A 24,700-nucleotide genomic window follows, 5' to 3' on the forward strand; every position below is an offset into this window, starting at 1 on the left:
TAAACACAGAGAATTGGGCAAAATGAAGAGATGGAGGAATATGTTCCAAAGGAGGGAGCAAGATTAGAAAGAGTGGTGATAATCAATCTACCCAATAAAGAATTCAAGATAATGGTCATAAAGTTGCTCAATGAACTCAGGGGAAAAATAGATGAACACAGTGAGAAGTTTAACGAAGAGTTAAAAATACAAAGAAAAACCAAAGAGCTAAAGAACACAATAACTGAAATGAAAAATACACTAGAAGGAATCAAAAGTAGACTAGAGAATATAGAGGATGGATCAGCAATCTGGAAAACAGAGTAGTGCAAATCACCCAAGTTGAAGAGAAAAAATAGCCCAATATTAAAACAAAATGAGAATAGTTTTGAAGTCTTTTGGGGCAACATCAGGTTATTAACAATTGCAATACAGGGGTCCAAGAGGGAGGAAAGAGAGAGAAAAGGTCAGAGAACTTATTTGAAGAAATAATACCTGAAAACTTTCCTAACCTGGAGAAGGAAACAGACGTTCTGTTCCAGGAAGAACAAAGGGTCCCAAACAAGATGAACCAAAGAAGTCCACACCAAGTTACATTATTATTAAAATGGAAAAAAATTAAAGATAAAGAGAGAATCTTAAAGACAGCAAGAGAAAAGCAACTTATTATGTACAAGGGCATTCCCATAAGACAATTAGCTTACTTTTCAGGAGAAACATTGTAGGCCATCAGAGAGTGGCATGATATATTCACAGTGATGAAAGTAAAATATCTACAACCAAGAATACTTTACCTGGCAGGTTATCATTCAGATTTGAAGGGGAGATAAATAGTTTTACAGACAAACAAAAGCTAGGAATGTTCATCACAACCAAACCAGCGTTGCAAGAAATGTTAAAGAAACTTCTCTAAGTGGAAAAGTAAAAGTCATAACTAGAAATATGAAAATTATGAAAAAAACTTTCACAGGTAAAGGCAAACATACTGTAAACTACTGGATCAACCACTTCTAAAGCTAGTAGGAAGGTGAAAAGAAAAAAGTTGTAAAATCATATATCTCCACAAAAAAAGTTAAGGGATACACAAAACAAAAATGTAAAATATGAATCCAAAAACATTAAATGTGGTGAAGGGAGTAAAAATGTTGGATGGTGAGAATGTGTCCAAACTTAAGAGATCATCAACTTAAAGTAATTAATGAAAACATCATGGTAACCACAAACCAAAAACTTATAACAGATACACACCCAAAAAAGTGAAAGGAATCCAAACATAACACTACAGATAGCCATCAAATCACAAGAGAAGAGTCCAAAAGAAAAGGAAAGGAACAAGAAATAAATAGTAAAACAACCAGAAAACAGTTAACAAAATAATAGGTATATACCTATCAATAATTACTTTATGTAAATGGACCAAACCACAAGACATAGAATGGCTAAATAGATTAAAAAAAGCAAAAACAAAATAAAAACAAGACCCATATAAATTCTGCCTACAAGAGAATCATAGATCTAAAGACACACATAGACTGAAAGTGAGGGGATGGAAAAAGGTTTTCCATGCAAATGGAAACAAAAAGAAAGCTGGAGTAAAAATACCTACATCAGACAAAATAGATTTGAAAACAAGGACTATAACAGAAGGTGAAGAAGAACATCACATAATGATAAAGGATCAAGCCAATAAGAAGACAAAACAATTGTAAATATGTATGCATCCAACAGGGGGCAACTAAATACATCAGAAAAATATTAGCAAACATAAAGTAGAAATTGACAGTAAAACAATAATAGTTGAAGACTTTAACACCCTACTTACATCAATTGTCAGTTCATCCAGACAGAAAATCAGTAAGGAAACTGGCCTTAAATGATGCATTAGAGAAGATGGATTAATAGATATATATAGAACATTTCATCCAAAACCATCAGAATACCCTTTTCTAAAGTGCACGTGGAACATTCTCCAGGTTAGATCACATGCTATGCCACAAAACAAGTCTCCAAACTTTAACAAGATTGAAATCATACCAAGAATCTTTTCCAAGGATAAAAGTTTGAACCTACAAGTCAATTACAGTTAAAAAATTTCAAAAACCACAAACACATGGAGTTTAAACAACCAGTGGGTCAATGAAGAAATCAAAGAGAAAATTGAAAATACTTAGAGACAAATGGAAACAAAATGATCCAAAATTTGTGGAATGCAGCAAAAGCAGTTCTAAGAGGAAATTTTATAGCAATAAAAACCTGCCTCAGAAACAAGAAAAATCTCAAATAACAATCTAACCTTACTAGGGGAAAAAAAGAGAAAACACCAACAAACACAAAGTTAGGAGAAGAAAAGAATAAAGACTAGAGTGGGAATAAATAAAGACTAAAATAACAATAGACAAGATCAATGAAACTGAGAGCTGGTTCTTTGAAATGATAAACCTTTAGCCAGACTCATCAAGCAAAAAAGAGAAAGGACACAAAATTGAAATGAAAAAGGAAAAGTTACAGCTGACACCACAGAAATACAAAGGATCATAAGAGTTTACTACAATTATACACCAACAAATTGGACAACACAGAAAAAAATGTATAAATTCCTAGAAACATATAATCTTCCAAGACTGAATCAGCAAGAAAGAGAATATGATCAGAATGATCACTAGTAATGAAACTGAATCACTAATCCAAAAAGTGAATTCTACCAAACATGTAAAAAAGAGTTAATACCTATCCTTCTAAAACTGTTACAAATTATTGAAGAGTAAGGAACATTTCAAAACTCACCTTTCCAGTCCAGCATTATCCTGATACCAAACCCAGATAAAGACCATAAAACAAAAATTATAGGCCAATAACCCTGACGAGCATGGATGCAAAAAACTGTAACAAAATATTAGCAAACTGAATTCAACAATACATTAAAAGGATCATGCATCATAAACAAGTGGGATTTATTCCAGGGAGGCAAAAATTGTTCAATATCTGCAAATCAATCAATGTGATAAACCACATTAACAAAATGAAGGATAATCATATGATCCATTTAATGGATGTAGAAAAAGCATTTGACAAAATTCAACATTCATTTATGATAAACTTTCAACAAAGTAGGTGTAGAAAGAACATACCTCAATGTAATAAAGGCCAAATATGACAATCCCACAGCCAACATCATACTCAACGTTGAAAACCTGAAAGCATTTTCTCTCATTAGGAACAAGACAAGGATTCCCATTCTCACCACTGTTATTCCATATAGTCACACTTTTATTCCGTATAGCCACAGCAATCAGACAATAAAAAGAAAAGTCATCCAAATTATGTAGGAAGAAGTAAAACTGTCATTGTTTGCAGATGACATGATACCCTATATAGAAAGTCCTAAAGATACTACTGAAAATTACTAGTACTAGTAAATGAATTCAGTAACACGATACAGGATAATTTTGCGGGATACAAAATTAATATACAGAAATCTGTTTCACTTCTATATACTAATACCAAACTATCAGAAAGAGAAATGAAGAAAACAAATCCATTTACAATTTCATCAAAAAGAATAAAATGCCTAGGAATAAATCAAAGAGGTAAAAAATTGTACTCAAAAAATGGTAAGACATTGATGAAAGTAATTGAAGAGGACATGAACAAATGGAAAAGTGTACCTTGCTCATGGATTGGAAGACTTAATATTGTTAAAATGACCATACTACCCAAGTCAATCTACAGATTTAAGGCAATCCCTGTGGAAATACCAAAAGCTTTTTTCACAGAACTAAAACAAATAATTCTAAAATTTTTATGGAAACACAAAAACCCCGAGTAGCCAAAACCACCTTGAGAAAGAAGATCATAGCTCAAGGTATCACACTCCCTGGTTTCAAACTATACTAAAAAGATATAGTAATCAAAACAATATGGTGCTGGCACAAAAACAGACATACAGATTAATGGAACAGACTACAGAGCCCAGAAATAAACCCACACTTACATGGTCAATTAATCTATGACAAAGGAGATCAGAATATACAATGAGGAAAAGATAACCTCTTCAATAAATGATGTTGCAAAAACTTGACTGCTACATGCAAAAGAATCAAACTGCTAGACTACTTTCTCACACTATATTTAAAAATAAACTTAAAATGGATTAAAGACATAAATGTCAGACCTGAAACCACAGAACTGTTACAAGAAAACACAGACATCTTTGACATCGGTTTTAGCAATATTTTATTTTTTTGATCTGTCTCTTCAGGCAAGGGAAACAAAAGCAAAAATAAACAAGTGGGACTATGTCAAACTAAAAAACTGCACAGAAAAGAAAACTATCAAGAAATGAAAAAGCTGCCTACTGAATGGGAGAAAATATTTGCAAACAATATATCCAATAAGGGGTTAATATACAACATATACAAAGAACTCATGCAACTCAACATCAAACAGACCACCAGATTAAAAAATGGGAAGAGGACCTGAATAGACATTTTACTAAAGAAGACCTACAGATGGCCAACAGACACATGAAAAGATGCTGAACATCAATAATCATCAGGGAAATGCAAATTTAAAACAAAATGAGATACCAGCTCACACTTGTCAGAATGGCTGTCATCAAAAAGAACACAAATAACAAATGTTGGTGAGATGTGCAGAAAAGGAAACCCTTGTGCACTGTTGGTGGGAATGTAAATTGGTGCAGCCACTATGAAAAACACTATGAATTTCCTCAAAAAATTAAAAATAGAACTGTCATATGATCCAGCAATTTTACTTCTTTGTATTTACCTGAAGAAAAAAAAAAAAACACTAATTCAAAAAGTTACGGGCACACCAGTGTTCATTGCATCATTATTGACAATAGCCAAGATATGAAAGCGACCTAAGTGTCCTTTTATAGATGATTGGATAAAGAAGTTGTATATATGTGTGTGTGTGTGTGTGTGTGTGTGTGTGTGTGTGTGTGTATATATATATATATATATATAAAATGGAATATTACTCAGTCATTTGAAAAATAAAATCTTGCCATTTGCAACTACATGGTTGGATCTAGAGGGTATTATGCTAAGTGAAATAAGTCAGGCAGAGAAAGACAAATACTGTTTAACCTCACTTACTGAATCATAAAAACAAAATGAAGAAAACACAATAAAAACAGACTCACAGATACAGGGAATAAGTGAGTGTTTGCCAGAGGGGAGGGTGTTGAGGGAGAAAATTGGTGAAGGGGATTACAAGGTACAAACCTCGAGTTATAAAATATATAAGCCATTGGGATGTAATATACAGCAAAAAGAATATGGTCAATAATATTATAATGACTTTGTAATGGGATGGGTTGTTACTAGACTTATCATGGTGATCATTTCACAATTTATGCCAATGTCAAATCACTGTGTAGTATACTTGAAGTATGCCTGAAGCCAACATTGTACATCTACTATATATTATTTTAGAAAAGATGATTAGTAAATTCTTTAATGTACACTATTACTAATAACAGTCAAAATAAAAAACTCACAGAAAAGGAGATCAGTCTTGTGGTTCCCAAAGGTGAGGAGTAGGAGGAGGGGAATTGGAAGAAGGTGGTCAGAAGGTAAAAAATTCCAGTTATAAGATAAATAAGTACTAGGGATGTAACGTAATACAACATGATGACTATAGCTAACACTGCTGTATGATATTCAGGGAAGTTAAGAGAGTGAATCCCAAGTGTTCTTACTAGAAGGAGAAAAATATTTTTCCTTTATTCTTTTCTTCTTTCTTTTCTTTTTATTGTAGCTATATGAGAAGATGGGTAATAGTTGAACCTATTGTGATAATCATTTCACAATGTATGTAAATCAAACCATCATACTGTACGCCTTAAATTTATACAGTGATGTATATCAATTCTTTCTCAATAAAACAGGAAAAAACTATAAAAAATAATAACAAGTCAAAGGAAACCACCTTTCTTTTAAATCCAATCATAAACCTAGGAATTCCTGTGGAGCAAAGGTAGCCATTATGCTAAGAAAAAATAGAATTGAGAAAACTACCCTGTTTTGCAAAGTTTATAGAATAACACCAAACTGAGACAAAATAAAGTAACAAACAAAACACCAGAGTAGAAATGAAGTGGAAATTTCACTGAGGACTCTATCAATATACATTCTTACCACTATCGTTTACCAAGAGTTACAATCTGTCTCTTCAACATATTCTTATAAGAAATAATCCTCATGTTAACTCCCAAACATCAATTGGTGTAGAGTTTGGAATTTCTACTCTTGATTCTTCAATTTGCTCTAAGTTACCAAAAAAAATTATTTCTCCAGAACATGTGTTGCATTTATTAGCTCATCCAGAAATGTCTCAATTTTTATTCAATGACTTAGCATCCTTCAGTAAGTGGTCATTTTAGTAAATATTTTTGTGAAAATATCACTGTTAAAATTCACTTGATTATCAGGTAAGGTGAAGAGAGTAGATAATATTTGTATAAAACTAATCAGAATTAGTTTATAGAAACTTCAGCACATGAAAAATTAGCATGAATAACAATGATAATGTAACATCTCTTACCTATAACTTAAAAATATGTTATATACCATAAAGTGCAAACAGAAAATAATTGTCTTTAAAACAATGGCAACAATGACAACCCTGCTCCTTTCCATTTCTTACACCTCACTTCCAAATATTCTAACATTCTCCATTCCATCTCCTTCCCCTACATTATTGTTTTTGTTATGGATTACCAACCATTACTATATATATAAATATATATACTATATATATATATATATATATATATATATATATATACTATATATATAAAATGGGCCTTCCATCATATGCAGTCTGTCCCACTTGTTTACATTGTCCAATATACAATTGTGGTTACTACATGGTTGCTTACACTTCAACCAGTGTCTTTAGGGTCTTTCAATATCCATATCCTATCCATGTCCTATCCTATTTTGTCCCTCATTTAAGTGAGCAGGCCTGCCTTGTCTGTGGGCATTATTATGTAATCCTAAAATGCCCCTACTGATTATGTACTCAATATTAAGTACCTAAAAGTTTGCCTGATACCATCTTTTGTCAGAATAAATGGAAAAAAAAGAAATTTCATACCTACCTTAAGAAACTAAGAAATATAATATACATGTAAGTAAAATAAAGATATATTTTATAAATAAAATATATGGGTATAGTTCATTCAGTCTCAAAATGAACAAGAGCAATTATGAACCTGTGAAAAATTGGTAATTTAAAAAAATAATCTCATTATAATTTAATCACAATTCATAAAATGCCACATATAGCACCTAGAATAATTCAGTATATCTTAATTCTACTCCTTTTCTCTTATATGGAAAGAATAGCTGGGGTTTTCATTAGTATATCTCTAGATACACACACACAAAGTAATGCCAGTAAGAATGCCAACTTGAAATAAAACAGAAATACTGTACCTTAAAATTATTGTGCAACATCATAATGTTTTCTTACTAGTTCTTACCAATTTGCAATGACTGTCACTTTGTCCTGCAGAATTGAGACATGTGCTACACATTTCTTTTTGAAATAAACTTGTATTTTAATGAGCAGTATGAATCTTTGATATAGTTTCTTCTCTTTGGAAAAATTATGTTTTGATGTGAATATAAAATAATGAAAAATATTGAAGAAACCACAAGGTAGTAAGATCTTCAATTTAATGTGTTAGAGAAGTGTTCAGCAATTAAAATATCTGTACTTGAGAAATACTTTACTAATATGTAGCATGCAAGTAATTTTGTCTTGTATATGAGACTTGATTTTGAATTGAGTTGGTTCAGATAAGCACACCTGTTACATTTGCATTTTACTGAGGTTTTAGTTCAACCAAGCTCTATCAACTACTTAAGGTGCTTTCCAATTTAGAATCAGAACAATCTCCTTGAAAACTTTCAGAATATACTATTCAGCGATAACTAATTGAAACTAAATACCATTCAATGTAGTTTTTTAATCCTAAATCAATTTGATTACTTCTTGAAAGACCTTTACTATGTTCCCTGATAAATCAAGCAATTAAAAAATGTTACCATCAGGGACATGAAAGCTTGCCTGGAAAACATTCATCACCTTTCCTTAGAATGAATAAAAGGACTGTCTGTCGTGACCTTAAAGTATATTTAAGAGAGAGAAATACATTTTCTAGAGGTTCTAAGAAGTAGTAATTAGTTATGAAAAGGAAGATTATAAGATTTTTCTAAAGAATTCTTACATGAAGGCCATTCTACTTTAACAAGGAGAAAGTAGAAAGATGGTAAAAAGATTCAATATAATCAGCAGCATCAATAACGTTAATTACCTGCTGCCCTGCAGATGTGTATATTAGAAACACCAGGCCAGACGGGTTTCACTAAAGCAAGACAAATCCCTGAATCATACAGCCATGAAGGGCAAGCTGTATCATGCAACCAATTAAAACTGACTTTATCACTGAGATAGACATACAACCAAATTAAAATGCAAATCATGCCATCAATGCTGCATTTCTAGACAACACTATTCAGAGGAGAGGTGCTCTATGTACAAAGTGGCAAATCTCAAGTCCATGGAATGCTCCACGCATTTTGGAAACACATCCAGAGAATAACACTGTTAATGATGGTCCACGTGCTTAAATGACTACTCATTTCGTAGTTTAGTCATTTCAGGATCTTGTGTATAACAGATTTCAAGAATGCCTTTCAACATTCTTTGTAACTTATATGCTACCCAAATTGACTATTTTTGTTGTTAAGTTCAGTGGGAATATAAAGTGGTAATATTATACTGTATTGACTTAAAGAGATGCATCCAGTTTAGTTAGTAAGTATATTTATCTAACAATGTCATAATTAAGAAGAGATATATCTGTTCCCTCATGCAAGAACATAAACATAAAAAAACAAAGAATATAATAAACATGATGGCATCACATTTTTGGAAGCTACAGAGAAGATGGATGATCAGTTACTGCATGAGGAGAACAACAAGAGTGATACCTATCTTCTCCTCAGTCTCCTCATCTATAAAATAGGAGTAATAACAATACCTAACACAGGGGTTGTTGGGAGAATTAAATAAGTTAGTAAGTACATAGCCCTCAAAACAGTGGCAGGTGGTTATTCCTATATAAGTGTTTGTTGATATTATTACCAATAAAGTTTATATAAAAAGCATTTAGTTAAATGCTAGATTCCATTCTTTACTTCTGTCCCAGCAAGGCAACTGCACCACATGGCATACAAAGGATATAATCTTTCCAGAGAACAAAGACTAGAAAGGCTGATGAAAACTTTATATATAGCTGAGTGTGGGAGAGAGGACTTAATGAGAAGATAATCTAGGAGTAAAAGTCTGCACACTGAATGTGAAGTCCTTAACCATTTCAAGTATTGGCTTCCTGGATGCTGGCAATATTTTTATATCTCCTAGGCAGAAAAGTGGGAAATATTTCCTTAGTTAAAATGACTTGGCAAAAAGAAAAGGTCTGACAAAGTACTCATATTTGGAGAAACTTGAATGACAAAGAAAAAATCATTAATGGCTTTATAATCAGACAGTGAAATCCACAAGGTCAGGTCCTTCAACCTTTCTATGCAAAACAGAAATACAAGTTCTAAACAACATCTGTCACCTAACTCATAAATAGGAAGGAAAAGCCGAGGATCAATAGATATTTTTAGAAATTTTGAAACAAAAAAGGGAGGTTGTATTAATTATCTATGGCTACAATAAGGCTTTGTAATAAATTCCCTCAATATTGAAGGGAAAACAATATGAAGGATGTCTTTCTCATTTACCCATGTGCAGATTGGATGAAGTTCACATGATTTAAGCTGGACTTTTCTGGGCTTTGCTCCAAATTGAGGGCTAAGTACAGGTCTGCCCCAATATCTTCCATTCTTCTGGCTCAACAGGCTACCCAAAGCCTGTTCTTATCATGGAAATAGTACAACAGGGACAAAACACATGATGCCTCTTTTTTTTTTTTTTTCTTTAATTTATTTTTGGCTGTGTTGGGTCTTTGTTGCTGCGTGTGGGCTTTCTCTAGTTGTGGCGAGCGGGGCCTACTCTTCGTTGTGGTGCATGGGCTTCTCATTGTGGTATATCACCAGGGAAGCCCACATGATTGATGCCTCTTAAGATCTAGGCTTATAAATAGCACATTGTGGGGACTTCCCTGGTGGCGCCGTAGTTAGGAATCTGCCTGCCAGTGCAGGAGACACAGGTTCGAGCCCTGGTCTGGGAAGATCCCACATGCCATGGAGCTACTGAGTCTGCACTCTAGAGCCCGCGAGCGACAACTACTGAAGCCCATGCACCTAGAGCCTGTGCTTCACAACAAGAGAAGCCACTGCAATGAGAAGCCCGCGCACCACAACAAAGAGTAGCCCCTGATCTCTGCAACTAGAGAAAGCCCGTGAGCAGCAACGAAGACCCAACGCAGCCAAAAATAAATAAATAAATAAAAAAGAAATAGCACGTTGTAACTACCACCTACATTCCACTGTTGAAAGCAAGTCACATAGCTAAGACTAAAACGAGTAAGGTGAGGAAATAGCTTAGTTACTTTCAACTTAATTCTTACTAATTAAATAGAAAATTTGTTTCTTGTATGCCCCCACCTATTACCACTTACCTAGTACAACTGGATACAGTTCTTGTGGTTGAATCCATATTCGATTTTTGCATTTTTTTATTATAAATATTATAGTATAATCAAGCTATGTACCATACTATCAATGTATTTTTTTCATGTACTACTTTTTGTTTTATCAGTAGTTAGTAATTGCTTTACTTTACTGGTTGCTTAGTGTATCTATATATGTATCATTATTTTTCACCCCTTTTCTGCTGGATCTAAAAACTCGTATCCATGAGGAAAAATACATTATGTAATCAACTACCCAGTGAAAATGGCTGAAATTGAAAAAAAACAGGAGATAACAATATGGTATTTAAAAATATGGGGGTAGGTACTAGAGAAATCAGAAAAAAATAGATTCTTCTGAAGAAAGAGAACTAGAGATGAGGAAGGATGGAGCCATAGAATACTCTTTGACATTTTAAGTTGTATGTCACTATTTGGATATTTAAACTATATACAAGTATTATCTGTAACAATTATTATCTAATTTAAAAGTATATGAATTACTATAAATAAAATTAATTAAATCTGTAAACTTAAGGGGAAATATGCCAGTCACAGAGAACAGAATATTGAAAATAAGGAGAAAAGGAACTGCAGGTGGCTTTTATTTGTAACCCATCAAGAAAGGAGAAAGCTAGGCACACAAGTGCGATGTGACCAAACTGATCAGAGACCACCTAACATGGAATTGAGCACTTGCCAGCCTCAGTGGTCTTGGCAAGGCTATTTTATGATAGTGATATTATGGGGTTTCTCCCACTGATTTTTGGAAAGCAGAAATAGACACCATAGGTATTAATTAAATGATGACTATGCTGTTTAAATTCTTTTACCTGCTTTACCTATTGGCATTACTACAAAACAACATTGTATTTGTCCTCTACGTAAACTGGCTAAGACTGGTGATATTTTAGCAAACTGAAGCATTCCCTACACTTACTATCAATCAGGCACATTGAATCTTCCCTGGGGGAGAGTAGAAATCTAAGAGTTGTTTAATTATATGTTTTCCTTTTTGTCCTAATAACAATATATCTACATTTATTACCTTATTTCCTTTTCCCATTTTCATCTCCTCTTCCTTACCTAATTTCTCTTACCCTTTTCTATGTCTATTTGTCATGACATCCATGAAAGTTTATGCATAATTTTTAGGACAAGGACCTGAAGTAAATTAGGTATACTCTCATTTCTCTATTGAATAAATCTACTTTTTTGATTCTTAAGCTACTCAACCAAATTTAATTACCTTTTTTTATAACTAAGAGAAGAGATTCTTACTGATTTATCTTTGTGAAAGAAAAATGAAATATCAGTATCTTGGAGTTCTCTAAGAGTAGGGTTAACTATTTTTTTTTAATTAATAGACTTTATTTTTCAAGAAAGTTTTAGATTTGCAGAAAAATTGATCAGATTATACAGAGAGTTCCCATATACCATTGGTAACCCCCTTCCATACTATCCCTGTTATCAACATTTTGCATTAGTGTGGAACATCTGTTACAATTAATGAGCCAATATTGATATATTATTAATGAAAGTTTATAGTTTATGTTGTGTCACTCTTTGTGTTGTAATGTTCTATAGGTTTTGACAAATGCATAACATCTTTTATCTACCACTACAGTATCATGTAGAATAGTTACTGCCCTAAAAGTCCCCAGTGCCTTGACTATTCTGACCATCCTTTCCCTTCCCTCAAACTCCTAAAACACTGATCTTTTTACTATCTCTAATAGCTTTGCCTTTTCCAGAATGCCATATTGACAGAATAGCACAATATGGAGGCTTTTCAGTCTGGCTTCTTTTACATAACAATGTGCATGCAAGATCCCTCCATGTCTTTTTGCACTTTGATTGATCATGATTTTTTATTGCTGAATAATAGTCCATTGTATTAATGTACCACAGTTTGTTTATACATTTGCTTATTGAAGGACATCTTGGTCGCTTCCAGTTGTGGTCAATTATGATAAAGCTTCTATATATTTATGTGCAGAATTTTGTGTGGACATAAGTTTTCAATTCAATTAGGTAAATTCTTAAAGCTGTGATTATTCGTCTGTATGCTAAGACTATAAGAAGCTTTGTAAGAAGTTGCTAAACTGCCCTCCAAGAGACTGTACCATTTTATATTCTACCAGCAATGAATGAGAGTTCTGCTACTCCATATTCTAGGTAGCATATGGTGTGGTCAATGTTTTGGATTTTAGCATTATAAAAATATAAAAATGTGTAGTGATATCATATTGTTTTAATTTGCAGTTCCCTAATGTTGAGTACTTTTTAAAATGCTTGTTTGACCCCTTTATATCCCCTCGATGAGATGTCTAGTCACATTATTTTCCTATTATTTAATTGTGTTGTTTGCTTTCTTAATGTTGAGTTTAAAGAAATCTTGTATATGTTACATACAAGTTTGTATTTGAGTTTTTCAGAAAAACAGACAATAGTATATATGAGGAGATATATAAATTGTCTCATGTAATTTTGGAGGCCAAGAAGTTCCATGAGCTGTCATCTACAAACTGGAAAACCATGAAAGCCAGTGGTTTAATTCAGTTCAAATCCAAAGGTCTGAGAATGAGGAGAGCTAATGGTAAAAATCCTGTTTGAAGTCTGAAGACCTGAGAACCAGGATGGCCAATGTCCAAGGCAAAGAGGAGATGGAGGTCCCAACTCAGAAATAGAGACAATTCACCTCTTCTGCCTTTTAGTTGTACTCAGGCCCTCAAGGGATTGGATGATACCCAGTTCACTGATGAGGAGCAATCTGCTTTACCCAGTATATCAATTTAAATTCTATTCTTGGGACTTCCCTGGCCATCCAGTGGTTAAGACTTCACCTTCCAATGCATGGGGGTGCAGGTTTGATCCCTGGATCCCACATACCTCCTGGCCCAAAAAAACCAAACATAAAACAGAAGCAATATTGTAACAAATTCAATAAAGACTTTAAAAATGGTCCACATCAAAAAATATTTTTAAAAAATTAAGAAAAATTCTATTCCTTTCCAGAAACACCCAGAAATAATGTTTTAGGAGCTATCTGGGTATCCTTTAGCCCAGTCAAATTGACATATAACATTAGCCATCACAAAGTTCTTTATAAGATATATGTTTAGAAAATATTTTCTTCCAGTCTTTGGCTGGCATATTCATTCTCTTTACAGTGCTTGATCACAGCTGTGATTCTCTGTATCCACCAGTCTCTATGGTTTTGGGGTTGGGAGTTTGCCTTGTGACATCAGTTCTCTAATTGATCTAAGAATAATTGTTGAATTTTAGTTTGTTCAGCTTTTTGTTTTTATGAGAATATAAGTGATAACTTCCAATCTCTTTATTTGTCATAACTAAAACCAGAAGTTGGCTTATCTTTTCAAAAGTCTTTCAAAACTACTTTTAAAAGACAGACTTCTTAATCCAAGATCCTATGGAAACTACATCCAAAAAAAAAGTAGTAAAACAAACAAAAAAATTATGTAGTCACTGGATAATTCAAAAGAGTGTTATTTTTCTAATTTACATACTTTATTTTTTGGAACAGTGTAAGATTTACAGAAATATTGAGCAGATAGTATTGAGTTCCTACATATCCCCTCTCCTCTGCATAGTCTCCCTGACCATCAGTATCCTGAATGGGTGTGACACAGTTGATACATTGAACTAATATTGACTCATCCTTATCAGCCAAAGTCAATAGTTTTCATTAGATTTAAATCTTTTTAAAAATATATTTATTTTAAAAATTTAAAATTTTATACAATTTTTAAAAGTTACTTTCCATTTACATTTATTACAAAATATTGGCTATATTTACCATGTTGTATAGTACATCCTTGAACCTCCCTTACTCCCAGTAGTTTGTACCTGCCACTCCCCCACCCCTATATTGCCCCTGCCCCCCACTGGTAACTACTAGCTTGTTTTCTATATCTGTGAATATGTTTCTTTTTTGTTATATTCACTAGTTTGTTGTATTTTTTAGATTCCACACATAAGTGATATCATACAGCATTTGTCTTTCTCTGACTTATTTCACTTAGCATAATGCCCTCCAAGTCCATCCATGTTGCTGCAAATGGCAAATTTCATTCTTTTTTATAGCTGAGTAGTATTCCGTTGTATATACCATAGCTTCTTTATCCATTCATCTGTTGATGGACACTTAGGTTGATTCCATATCTTGGCTATTGTAAATAAAGCTGCTATGAACATTGGGGTGCATGTATCTTTTCAAATTAGTGTTTTTGTTTTTTTCAGATATATACCCAGGATTGGAATTTCTGGGTCATATGGTAGTTTTATTTTTAGTTTTGGGGGAAACCTCCGTACTGTTTTCCACAGTGGCTGCATCATTTTACATTCTTACCAGCAGTATATGAGGGTTCCCTTTTCTCCACATCCTTGCCAATATTTGTAGATTTAATTCTTTTTGTTGAACATTCTATGGGTTTTGACAAATGTATAATGGCAAATATCTACTGTTATAGTATCATACAGTATAGTTTCACTGTCCTGAAAATCCCTTGTGCTCCACTTATTTTTCTCTCTCTCCAAACCACTGGAAACCATTTGTTTTTTCACATTACCCATAGTTTTGCCTTTCCAGAATGTCATACATTTGGAATCATATAATATGTAGTAATTTCAGATTGGCTTCTTTAACTTGGTAATATACATTTAAGGTTCATCCCTTTATTTTCATAGCTTGATAGCTCATTTATTTTTATCACTGATTAATATTCCATTGTCCAGATGTATCACAGTTTATCCATTCACATACCAAAGAATATTTTGGTTGCTTCAAAGTTTTGGCAATTATGAATAAAGCTGCTATAAACGTTTGTGAGAAGGTGCTTGTGAGTACATACATTTTCAACTAATTCAGATAAATACCAAGGAACAAAATGTCTGGATCATATGGTAAGAGTATGTTTAGTATTTCAGGAAATATATAAACTTTCTTCAAAAGTGTCTATCATTTTACATTCCCACAACCAACCAATAAGAGCTTTTGTTGCTCCACATCTTCACCAGCATTTAGTGTTATCAGCATTTTAACTATTTTAATAGGTGAATACTGGTATCCTACTGTTCTTTTAATTTGCATTTCCCTGATGACATGGGATGTGGAGCAACTTTTCATATGTTTATTTTCCATCTGCATATTCTTTTTGGTGAGGTATCTGTTCTGATCTTTTGCCCACTTTTAAATTGATTTTTATTTATTTGTTTTAAGAGTTTTGTGTATATTCTGGATATGAGTCCATTATCAGACATGTGTTTTACAAATATTTTCTTCTAGTCTATGGCTTGTCTTTTCATTCTCTTAACAGTGTCTTTTGCACAAGACAATTTTAATTTTAATAAAGTCCAGCTTATCAGATTTTTCTTTCATGCATCATGGTTTGGTGTTGTATCTGAAAAAGCATCATTTTACCCAACATCATCTAGGTTTTCTCTGTATTATCATCTGGAAGTTTTATAATTTTGTATTTTACATTTAAGTCTGATTCATTTTGAGTTAATTTTTTTGAAGGGGGTAAGTTGTGTCTAGATTTTTGTTTTCAGCACTATTTGCTGAAAAAATTATCCTTTCTCCATGCAATTGTTTTTTGATGCTTTATCAAAGATCAGTTAACCATACTGATGTGGATCTACTTCTGGGCTCCCTATTCTGTTCCCTTAATCTAATTGTCTCCTATTTAGCCAATAATACAATGTTTTGATTGCTGTACCTATATGGTAAGTCTTGAACTTGAAACTTTATTACAGTAGTATTTAAAGTAGTGAAAGATTAACAAATATAAATGTAGTTCAATTAGAGATTTGTTAACTGAACTATGGTATTTTAACTCTTTGAGGTAATTTGTAACTCTGAAAATGAATGTGGGGGCTTCTGTGGTGGCACAGTGGTTAAGAATCTGCCTGCCAATGCAAGGGACATGGGTTCAAGCCCTGGCCTGGGAAGATCCCACATGCTGCGGAGCAGCTAAGCCCATGCATCACAACTACTGAACCTGCACTCAAGAGCCTGCAAGCCACAACTACTGAGCCCACATGCCACAACTGCTGAAGCCTGCATGCCTAGAGCCCGTGCTCCAGAAGAGAAGCCACTGCAATGAGAAGCCTGCACACCACAACGAAGAGTAGCCCCCGCTCACCGCAAGCCTGCGCACAGCAACAACGACCCAACATAACCAAAAATAAAAACAAACAAATAAATAAATTTATTTAAAAAAATGAATATGGAATATCTTATATAAATTTATAACTGAGTGATCTTCAGGGCATTCTGTTAAGTCAAAAATACCAAAGTGAAAGAGTGGAAAGGAAAGAATGGGTAAGAACATGGGCATTGGGAGGGGTGATGGAAGACAGAGGATGCTCAGGTACCTATTACGTAAGACCTAGAAACACTACTCCTGTAGATTTCTAGTCTTTATTCCTAGTTGATTCATATTACTAAAATCTTTTCAATCTGTGTGATTTTTTTCCTCCAGTGTTCTATTTATTTCTTCCTCTTCTCCTTCTTCCTTTGTCTTCTTTTCAGGCTTCTATAGAGAGACCACACTCATTAGAAGGGTCTGTGCCTATTTAAATTTAAACTTGTTAGTGAATTTGCACTTCCTCACACACAAAAAGCCTGTAATAAAAATAAAGGATAGGGTATATCAGTAGAAATAAAGTGAAGGCATAGATCTCCAAAGCCCTTTTCATTAACCAGGACATGCTTAGATTTAATAATGAACTGCCAAGATCTGTAGATGAAATCTTGGTTTCAGGCAAGTTCAGGCAAAAGTTTCCAGTGGTGTTTTCATAGCCCATTCACAATGTAGTCAACTTAGTTTGTGTAACCAGTTAAACTGAGTATAGACCATCAGTTTATATATCCCCAAACAATGTAGACAAGCAGGACCTGGGGACTGCTAGAGGCTATTCAAACATTAAATAGCACAGTATAAATTACCAGCTAGCCTATCTAATCCTTATTTTGGCCACGGGTTGGCACCAGGCATACCAGTGTTGCCTGAGATAAGTGTAGAGCTGTCCCAGTGCATCCGTAATTCTGTGTTACTTATCATTGATAATGACATCTCCTTGTTGAGACCACTGTTCTCTACTGTGACAAATCAATCCAATAGATTGGTATCATGGAATCAACTAAAGTACCATTTATTTTGTAAAAATTCTCCTAACATTCTCTGAAAATATACAAGTGCTTTTCCATTTCTTTGTAACTTTACATAGATTCCAAATTCCCTAAATAAACATTTATCACTTTTACAAGCAAACAAATATAAGCTTAAAAATTTATTAAAAATAGTTATTGTACCCCAGTAGCATTAGGAACACTTAGAGTTCAATTTTTGTTTCTAATACCATTTTCTAGTAAAAGGGACCACAACACATTAGACAAATGGCTGATTCTAGGGCTCAGGCAAGAAAAATTCAAGGTGAATCTAGAGCATTATGAAGTATCAGAAAGTAAGGAAGTATTTAGAAAAAAAGAATAGGGGCCTGTAAAAGTATATAGCAGCCAATTAAAATACTCCCAATAGCAAAAGCTGAAACAATTTGAGCAACAAAACAAAAAAACCATTAACTTATAAACAAAAGTATAAAACCAATATCTATACATCCATAGTAATATAAATAAATTATTGAATAAATAAAGTCAAGAGATAAATCCTCTTTGTAGAATTCCAAATTCTTCTTCTGCTTGAGTACTGTGGGCTGTACTTAGTGAGGTTAGTTCCAAAGAATAGAGTATGGAAAAAAAAATAAAATATAATTTTATAATGGACAAACCAGGCAAACAGTACTTTGGTCATATAATCAAGGTTCAGATCATCAGAGAACCGCTTTTACCCCCGATATGATATGAGAATTGTACTTCCCCTCTGTGGTATTCCCCAAAACACATAACCCTATCTAATCATGAGATAAACTGCAGAAAAACCAAATTAAGAGATATTCTATGAAATACTTTTTCATGACTTCTCAAAATTGTCATGAAACAAAAATTGTGCAAAACTGTCACAGTGAAGACTGAGGAGACATAATGCCTAAATGCAATGTGGTATCTTGGATGGGATCCTGGAACAGAAAAAGGACATGTGGGGAAAACTAGTGAAATCCAAATGAAGTGTGGAGTTTTGTTAATAGCAATGTTCTAATTTTGGTTGCTTAGTTGTGACAAATATACCTTACTAATGTAAGATGTTAACAATTGGAGAAACTTTGGTGAGGGGTATACAGGAACTCACTGTACCATCAGTTTAACTTTTTTCTAAATCTAAAAGTTTATTAGATTTTAAAAGTTTATTAAAATGAATTATTTCCTTAAATTTTTATCTCTTTCAAGCAATTGTTCCTTATATACCATATGTGCACTCTATTAATACTATTTAGTATTTATTTATAAACCAAATAGGGCATATATATACAAGTATTAACCTTAATCCATTAGATTTCCATTGTTGCCTGGCAATTAACTACAGACACAGTGGCTTAAAACAACGTCTATATTTTAGCACATAGTTCTGTTGGTCAGAAGTCTTGCACATCACGACAAGATTCTCTGGTCAGTGTCTTACTGGGCTGGAGTCAAGATATTGGTAGGGCTTTGGCCCAATCTGGGGTTCTTTCAAGCTCACTGGTTATCAGAAGAATTTTTTTTCTTGCAATTGGAATATTGAAGTCTCCCTTTTCTTGCTGGTCATCAGCTGGGGCCAGCCTTAGCCTATAGGGGTTGCCCACATCCTCATGTCCTCATAACATGGTGGCCTCCATCTTGAAGTCAGGAATAGCATGTCTAGTGCCTTGCACTATTTATTCAAATATCTCACTTTATGCTCTGCTGCTTGCTGGAAAAATTTTGCTTTTAAACGGCTCACGTAATTATATTACCTTCTCCCTGCCTGAAAATCAGGATAATCTTTGTTTTAAGAACAGCTGATTAGTAACCTTAATTACATATGCAAGTCCATTTTGCCATGTAAAGTAACATATTCATGGGCATGAAAACACATAATATTCTCAGTCCTCAATATTAGAGTGGGAAACAATGAGGGGAAGCATTTTTAGAATTTTGCCCAGTACACTTGACCACAAGCCATATTTATTATAAGGTCATTATTTCTTCAGAATAGTTGACCTCAAGCAACAGTTTTATCTCTCTCTCTCTCTCTGTCTCTCATCTATAAATCTATATTTGCTTATCTCATTTTCATTTACCTATATACACAGATACATGTTATAATTTTTCTAAATGTTAATAAAAATAATTCTGGTAGAGAAATGAATTTAAATTACTTTCCCCTTTGCATGTATAAAAGAGGAGCCTATTACTAACATGTGAACACCTCCAATAATTTGGGTAACTTCATTAGAAAGAAGGTTCCTGGAGGAACTTATAGTTTCAGTAGGTGGATTGTTATTTTGCAGGATTGTATAATACCAGGCAAGAGTAGGCCCTCCATAAGTGTTTGAAAATTTTGCTCTGCTGGGAGAGGGGTACTGTTTTCTGTAATTGTCTTTACTACCTTCTTCCTGGCAAAACTTAGTGAATACCCATATTTAAAGTTTTGTGCTGGTCTAGCAACTCTGGATACTTGGCCTTATGTTCTTATTTTCTTTGTATTCTATTTGTTTCCTGACATTGAGTTTACATTTCTTGATAGTTATTTTTCTTTGTGTCCTTGACATTGCTTTGTCTTGGGCCCCTTCTTCTAGTCTTACATTATTCAAATTAGAACTTGGAAAGGCTCTTTGAATTTTCCACTGCTTTCCTAGTTTGCATATTTAAGATATAGAACTTTGCCTATTAATATATTTCATTTGTAAAGCTTTTCCAGGTTACTGAATTTCCAGTTATTATCAACTATCTCTGTTTCTTGCCTGCTAGCAAACACTCTTAAATATGAGTTGATATCCCACATTATCACCCATATAATTGCAAGACCTACATCAGACCACTTTGTAGAGTCATTGTCAATTCAATACATATTTCAGTGATCTTGCCCTTCATTCCCTGTCATGAGGTGACAGTCATCACCCCATGTGACATAGTGATAAGCACAATATTAACCTCTCAAAACTAAAAGCTGTGATGGTCTCTTCAAACTTCAACTAAGATTGTGGGAGGTCCATATCCAGTCTTGTTTTGGCTACACATGAAAATTTAATAGAAATAGCTATTTTCTTTCATTCTCTTACTCCTTCAATAAGTTTGATCTGGGTATTGGACAGGCTTGAGGGATGTACATGGTTAAGTCCATTGTCTAAACTCCAAGAAGAAAGTTAAAACTAAGATTGCTCGCGTTATTCAACTGGGTAGTACAATTTTTCACTATAGACCAAGTTAAAAATAGCAATATACTTCAATACTCACAGTTATGAAAGTAAATATCTACTTGGCATTTTGAGCCTTTAGTAGATATATTCATCTTAGAGTTGGACAGTTCGTATCTAGTGACAAATATAAATGATGATGATCACCAGCAGCAGCATCTAGCAGATGAAGTGGCAGCAGGAGAGCTTGCTATGTGCTCTGGCAAACAAAAGATTACAAGAGGGTCAACAGCTAAATGAAAAATGAAATTCATGGGCTTCCCTGGTGGCGCAGTGGTTGAGAGTCCGCCTGCTGATGCAGGGGACACGGGTTCGTGCCCCGGTCCGGGAAGATCCCACATGCCGCGGAGCGGCTGGGCCCGTGAGCCATGGCTGCTGAGCCTGCGCATCCGGAGCCTGTGCTCCGCAACGGGAGAGGCCCCAACAGTGAGAGACCTGCGTACCGCAAAAAAAAAAAAAAAAGAAATTCAGTTCATTTTATTTAATTCTCAACCTAATTTATTGTTGGTCTGAATATTATACCTAATTTACTTAAAAGATGTCATTTGGAATTTCTGTAGGAGATATGAAAGAAGTAACATGAATATTTGTATTAAGATTTTTGCAAAATTTTGCATATATTTTCTACTTTAATTCTAAAATATTTTGTGAATATTCTATTTTTTTTTTAATGAGGAATTGGAGTTTGAGAAAGATTATCTTATAGTTCTTAGGGTAATAGATACCCCACCTCTGTTTGAATAGAAAGCTTTTGCAAACTAATATAGAATGAGAATCAAAGTTCATTTTCTGTTGACCAAAATAAAAGCATTATTACTCAAATTCAGTGGGGCATCAAAGTATAATTTTTTTCAGGAAAAATCAAAAAATGGTTTTATTTCCTGTAGCGTATTTTTGTGAATTTTATTAAATAATAACATACATAAAAAGTGTGAAATTGTAAGGTCGGTGAATTTCACAAAACAAACATAATCTTTAAGCAGCATCCACAATAAAATATAGGACCTAACCAAGTAATTCAAAATCTCTCCCCTATTTTCTTCCCAGACAAAACCATCTCATAAGCTAATCACTCACTATCTTTATTATAACACTATTGATTAATTGTGTTCATTTTTGGACTTTATATAAATAAAGTCATTCTATATCTACTCCTTCATTACTAGCATCTGTCACCCAAAATAATGTGTGTGAGATTCATACATGTGGTTGATATAGTTGTGATTTGTTCATTCTAATGACTGTGATATATCAATATTTTACTCTGTTTGTAACTCTCTTTTGTAATTTTTTTCCATTTAAGATTACCACACTTATAGTATGTTTATTCCACTGTTATTAGATACTTACACTATTCCAAATTTCTGGTTATTCCAAATAAGCTACTGTGATAATTCTTGTACACATCTTTTGACAAATGTATGTAAGCATTTCTCTTAGATAAAAATCTATGATAGGAATTGACAGGTCATAGAGTATGATGTTCAGCTTTAGTAAATAGCAGAAAACAAGTTTTCAATCTTGCTGTAGGTAATAACCATTTATATTTCATTTGTTCCTCATTCTCGCTATTTATTTATTTAGTATTTTAACAGTTCTATTGTGTATGTAGTGTTGCATTGGTTTAAATATGCATTTAGCTGATGACTAATCAAGTTGAGCAGCTTTTAAAAATTTTATTGGCTATTTATATATCCACTTTTTAATTCTTTTCCCTTTAAAATTATTGTTGCTCATTTGTATTGCTTTTTTATTAGCATATAAGAGTTTTTTATATATTCTACATGTGATCTTGGATGTATGCATTTAAAATATTTTCACCCAATCTATTGATTGACTTTCCACTCTCTTAGTAGTGCCTGGTATAAATAGTATTTCTTAATTTTTATATTGTTTAATTTATACATTTTTATTTTCCTTTCTGTTTTGCTCTTAGTCCTATTTTTAATAAATCTTTGCTTACTGTAAGGTCATGTAGATGTTCTATGTATTCTTCTAAATCCCTTGTTGTTTATCTGTTCACATTTATATTTGTATTCTACCTGGAATTTACTCCTAGTTATGCTATGAAATAGGGGTCAAGATTATTACTTTTGTATTTGAATGTTTAACTAATGCAGCAATACTATTGAAAAGAACGTTATTTCTCCACCAAACTGCAAGCTTATCTTTGTCATTGTAGGGGAGGAAAAAATTTTCTCTACACTTCTAGGTTCTTTTGGCTGATCTAATTATCATATGGACATAAAACGGATTAATAGGAGAAAAACATTTAATATCATATGTATGAAGGTCCCATAATTATAGGACTGAAGAAATGACCAAAACTATCTGTTTTTATAACTTTTTAGACAAAAAAAAAAATCCATTATTTGTGAGGATTCTACAAAACAAAGGGGTTTTTGCTTGGGGTACAGAATTAAAAAAGAATTAACAAAGTGTGTTTATACAGCTTTCTTGGCCTGGAATTCTCTATATATGGTAGCAAGGATTCCCTCCAGCCTCCAAGCATAATGAGGAAACCTTCCCATGTGGGTTTGGTTTCCTCCTTTCAGGGGAACAAAGAAAGGTCAGAATAGTCTTCTTGTACTGGCTGTTTCTCAGGTAACTTTAATTCAAAATAATCAATATGCCACCTTGGCATATTTTGGGGCAGTCTGACTCAAGAACCATCATCATAAATTATTCTATTACATATATGTGGGTCAGTTTTTTGAATCTATATTCTGTTCAAAATGTGTTTTAAATGACATTGCTTTAGTATTCTCCTGATTATTAAAGCTATATATATATTTTTTCCCACACAGAGTTTATATATACTATGTATGTATACTGTACATATATATATATACAGTACATACTATATAGTTGCATATAATATTTATAATTATTCACACTCCTAATACTCAGTATTAACTATTATAACATTTTAATGAGTATCCATCCAGTCAGTAAAACACAGTGCACACACACACATGAACTATATGCCTAAATCATCTCTAAGCTCTAAATCAAAATTAATTTGGCACACCTTGATCTTTTCCATTAATACATCTGTATTTTTCTAACTTCTTATTTTAGCCTAACTTTGATTTGAAAAGAAAGAAACATTATATTTTTTAAATAAATCATCTTCTTAGCTTTTTATTTTATTTGTAATGCAACATTGATTATAAACTCTAATTCAAGGAAATTTTATGTGACTGCATTTATGCATTTGATAATCTATTAACAAGGCAGCAAAATCTTAGCATTAGAAACTGCAAGATGGATGGAGTTCAGGAGTGAAGACAGCAAGCTGCATTTTACAGAAGGTCATACTTAGAAAGCAGGGTTTCTTAACACAGACAGTATTGGTATTTAAGGATGGATAACCTTTGCTGAAGCAGACTGTCTTGTATATAGTCTTGTGTTTAGCAGAATCCCTGGCTTTTACCCAGTAGATAGCAATAGCACTCCTCAGTTGTGACAACCAAAAATGGTTCTAGATATTGCTGGATATGTCCTGGAGGAAGAGAGGAATTGTTCTAGGTTGAAAAGCACTGTTGTAGGAAAAGAGTACAATTTGCTTTGGCTGTAGGTTCATCATGTAGTCTTCCTCCTATATCCATGCCTATGGGCCAACTGAAATTGCAAGTTATCAATTTGAACATAGAAAGTTTTCTAAGAGGGAAGGAAGTA

This window comes from Tursiops truncatus, chromosome 4 (assembly GCF_011762595.2).
Source record: "Tursiops truncatus isolate mTurTru1 chromosome 4, mTurTru1.mat.Y, whole genome shotgun sequence".
Taxonomy (NCBI): domain Eukaryota; kingdom Metazoa; phylum Chordata; class Mammalia; order Artiodactyla; family Delphinidae; genus Tursiops; species Tursiops truncatus.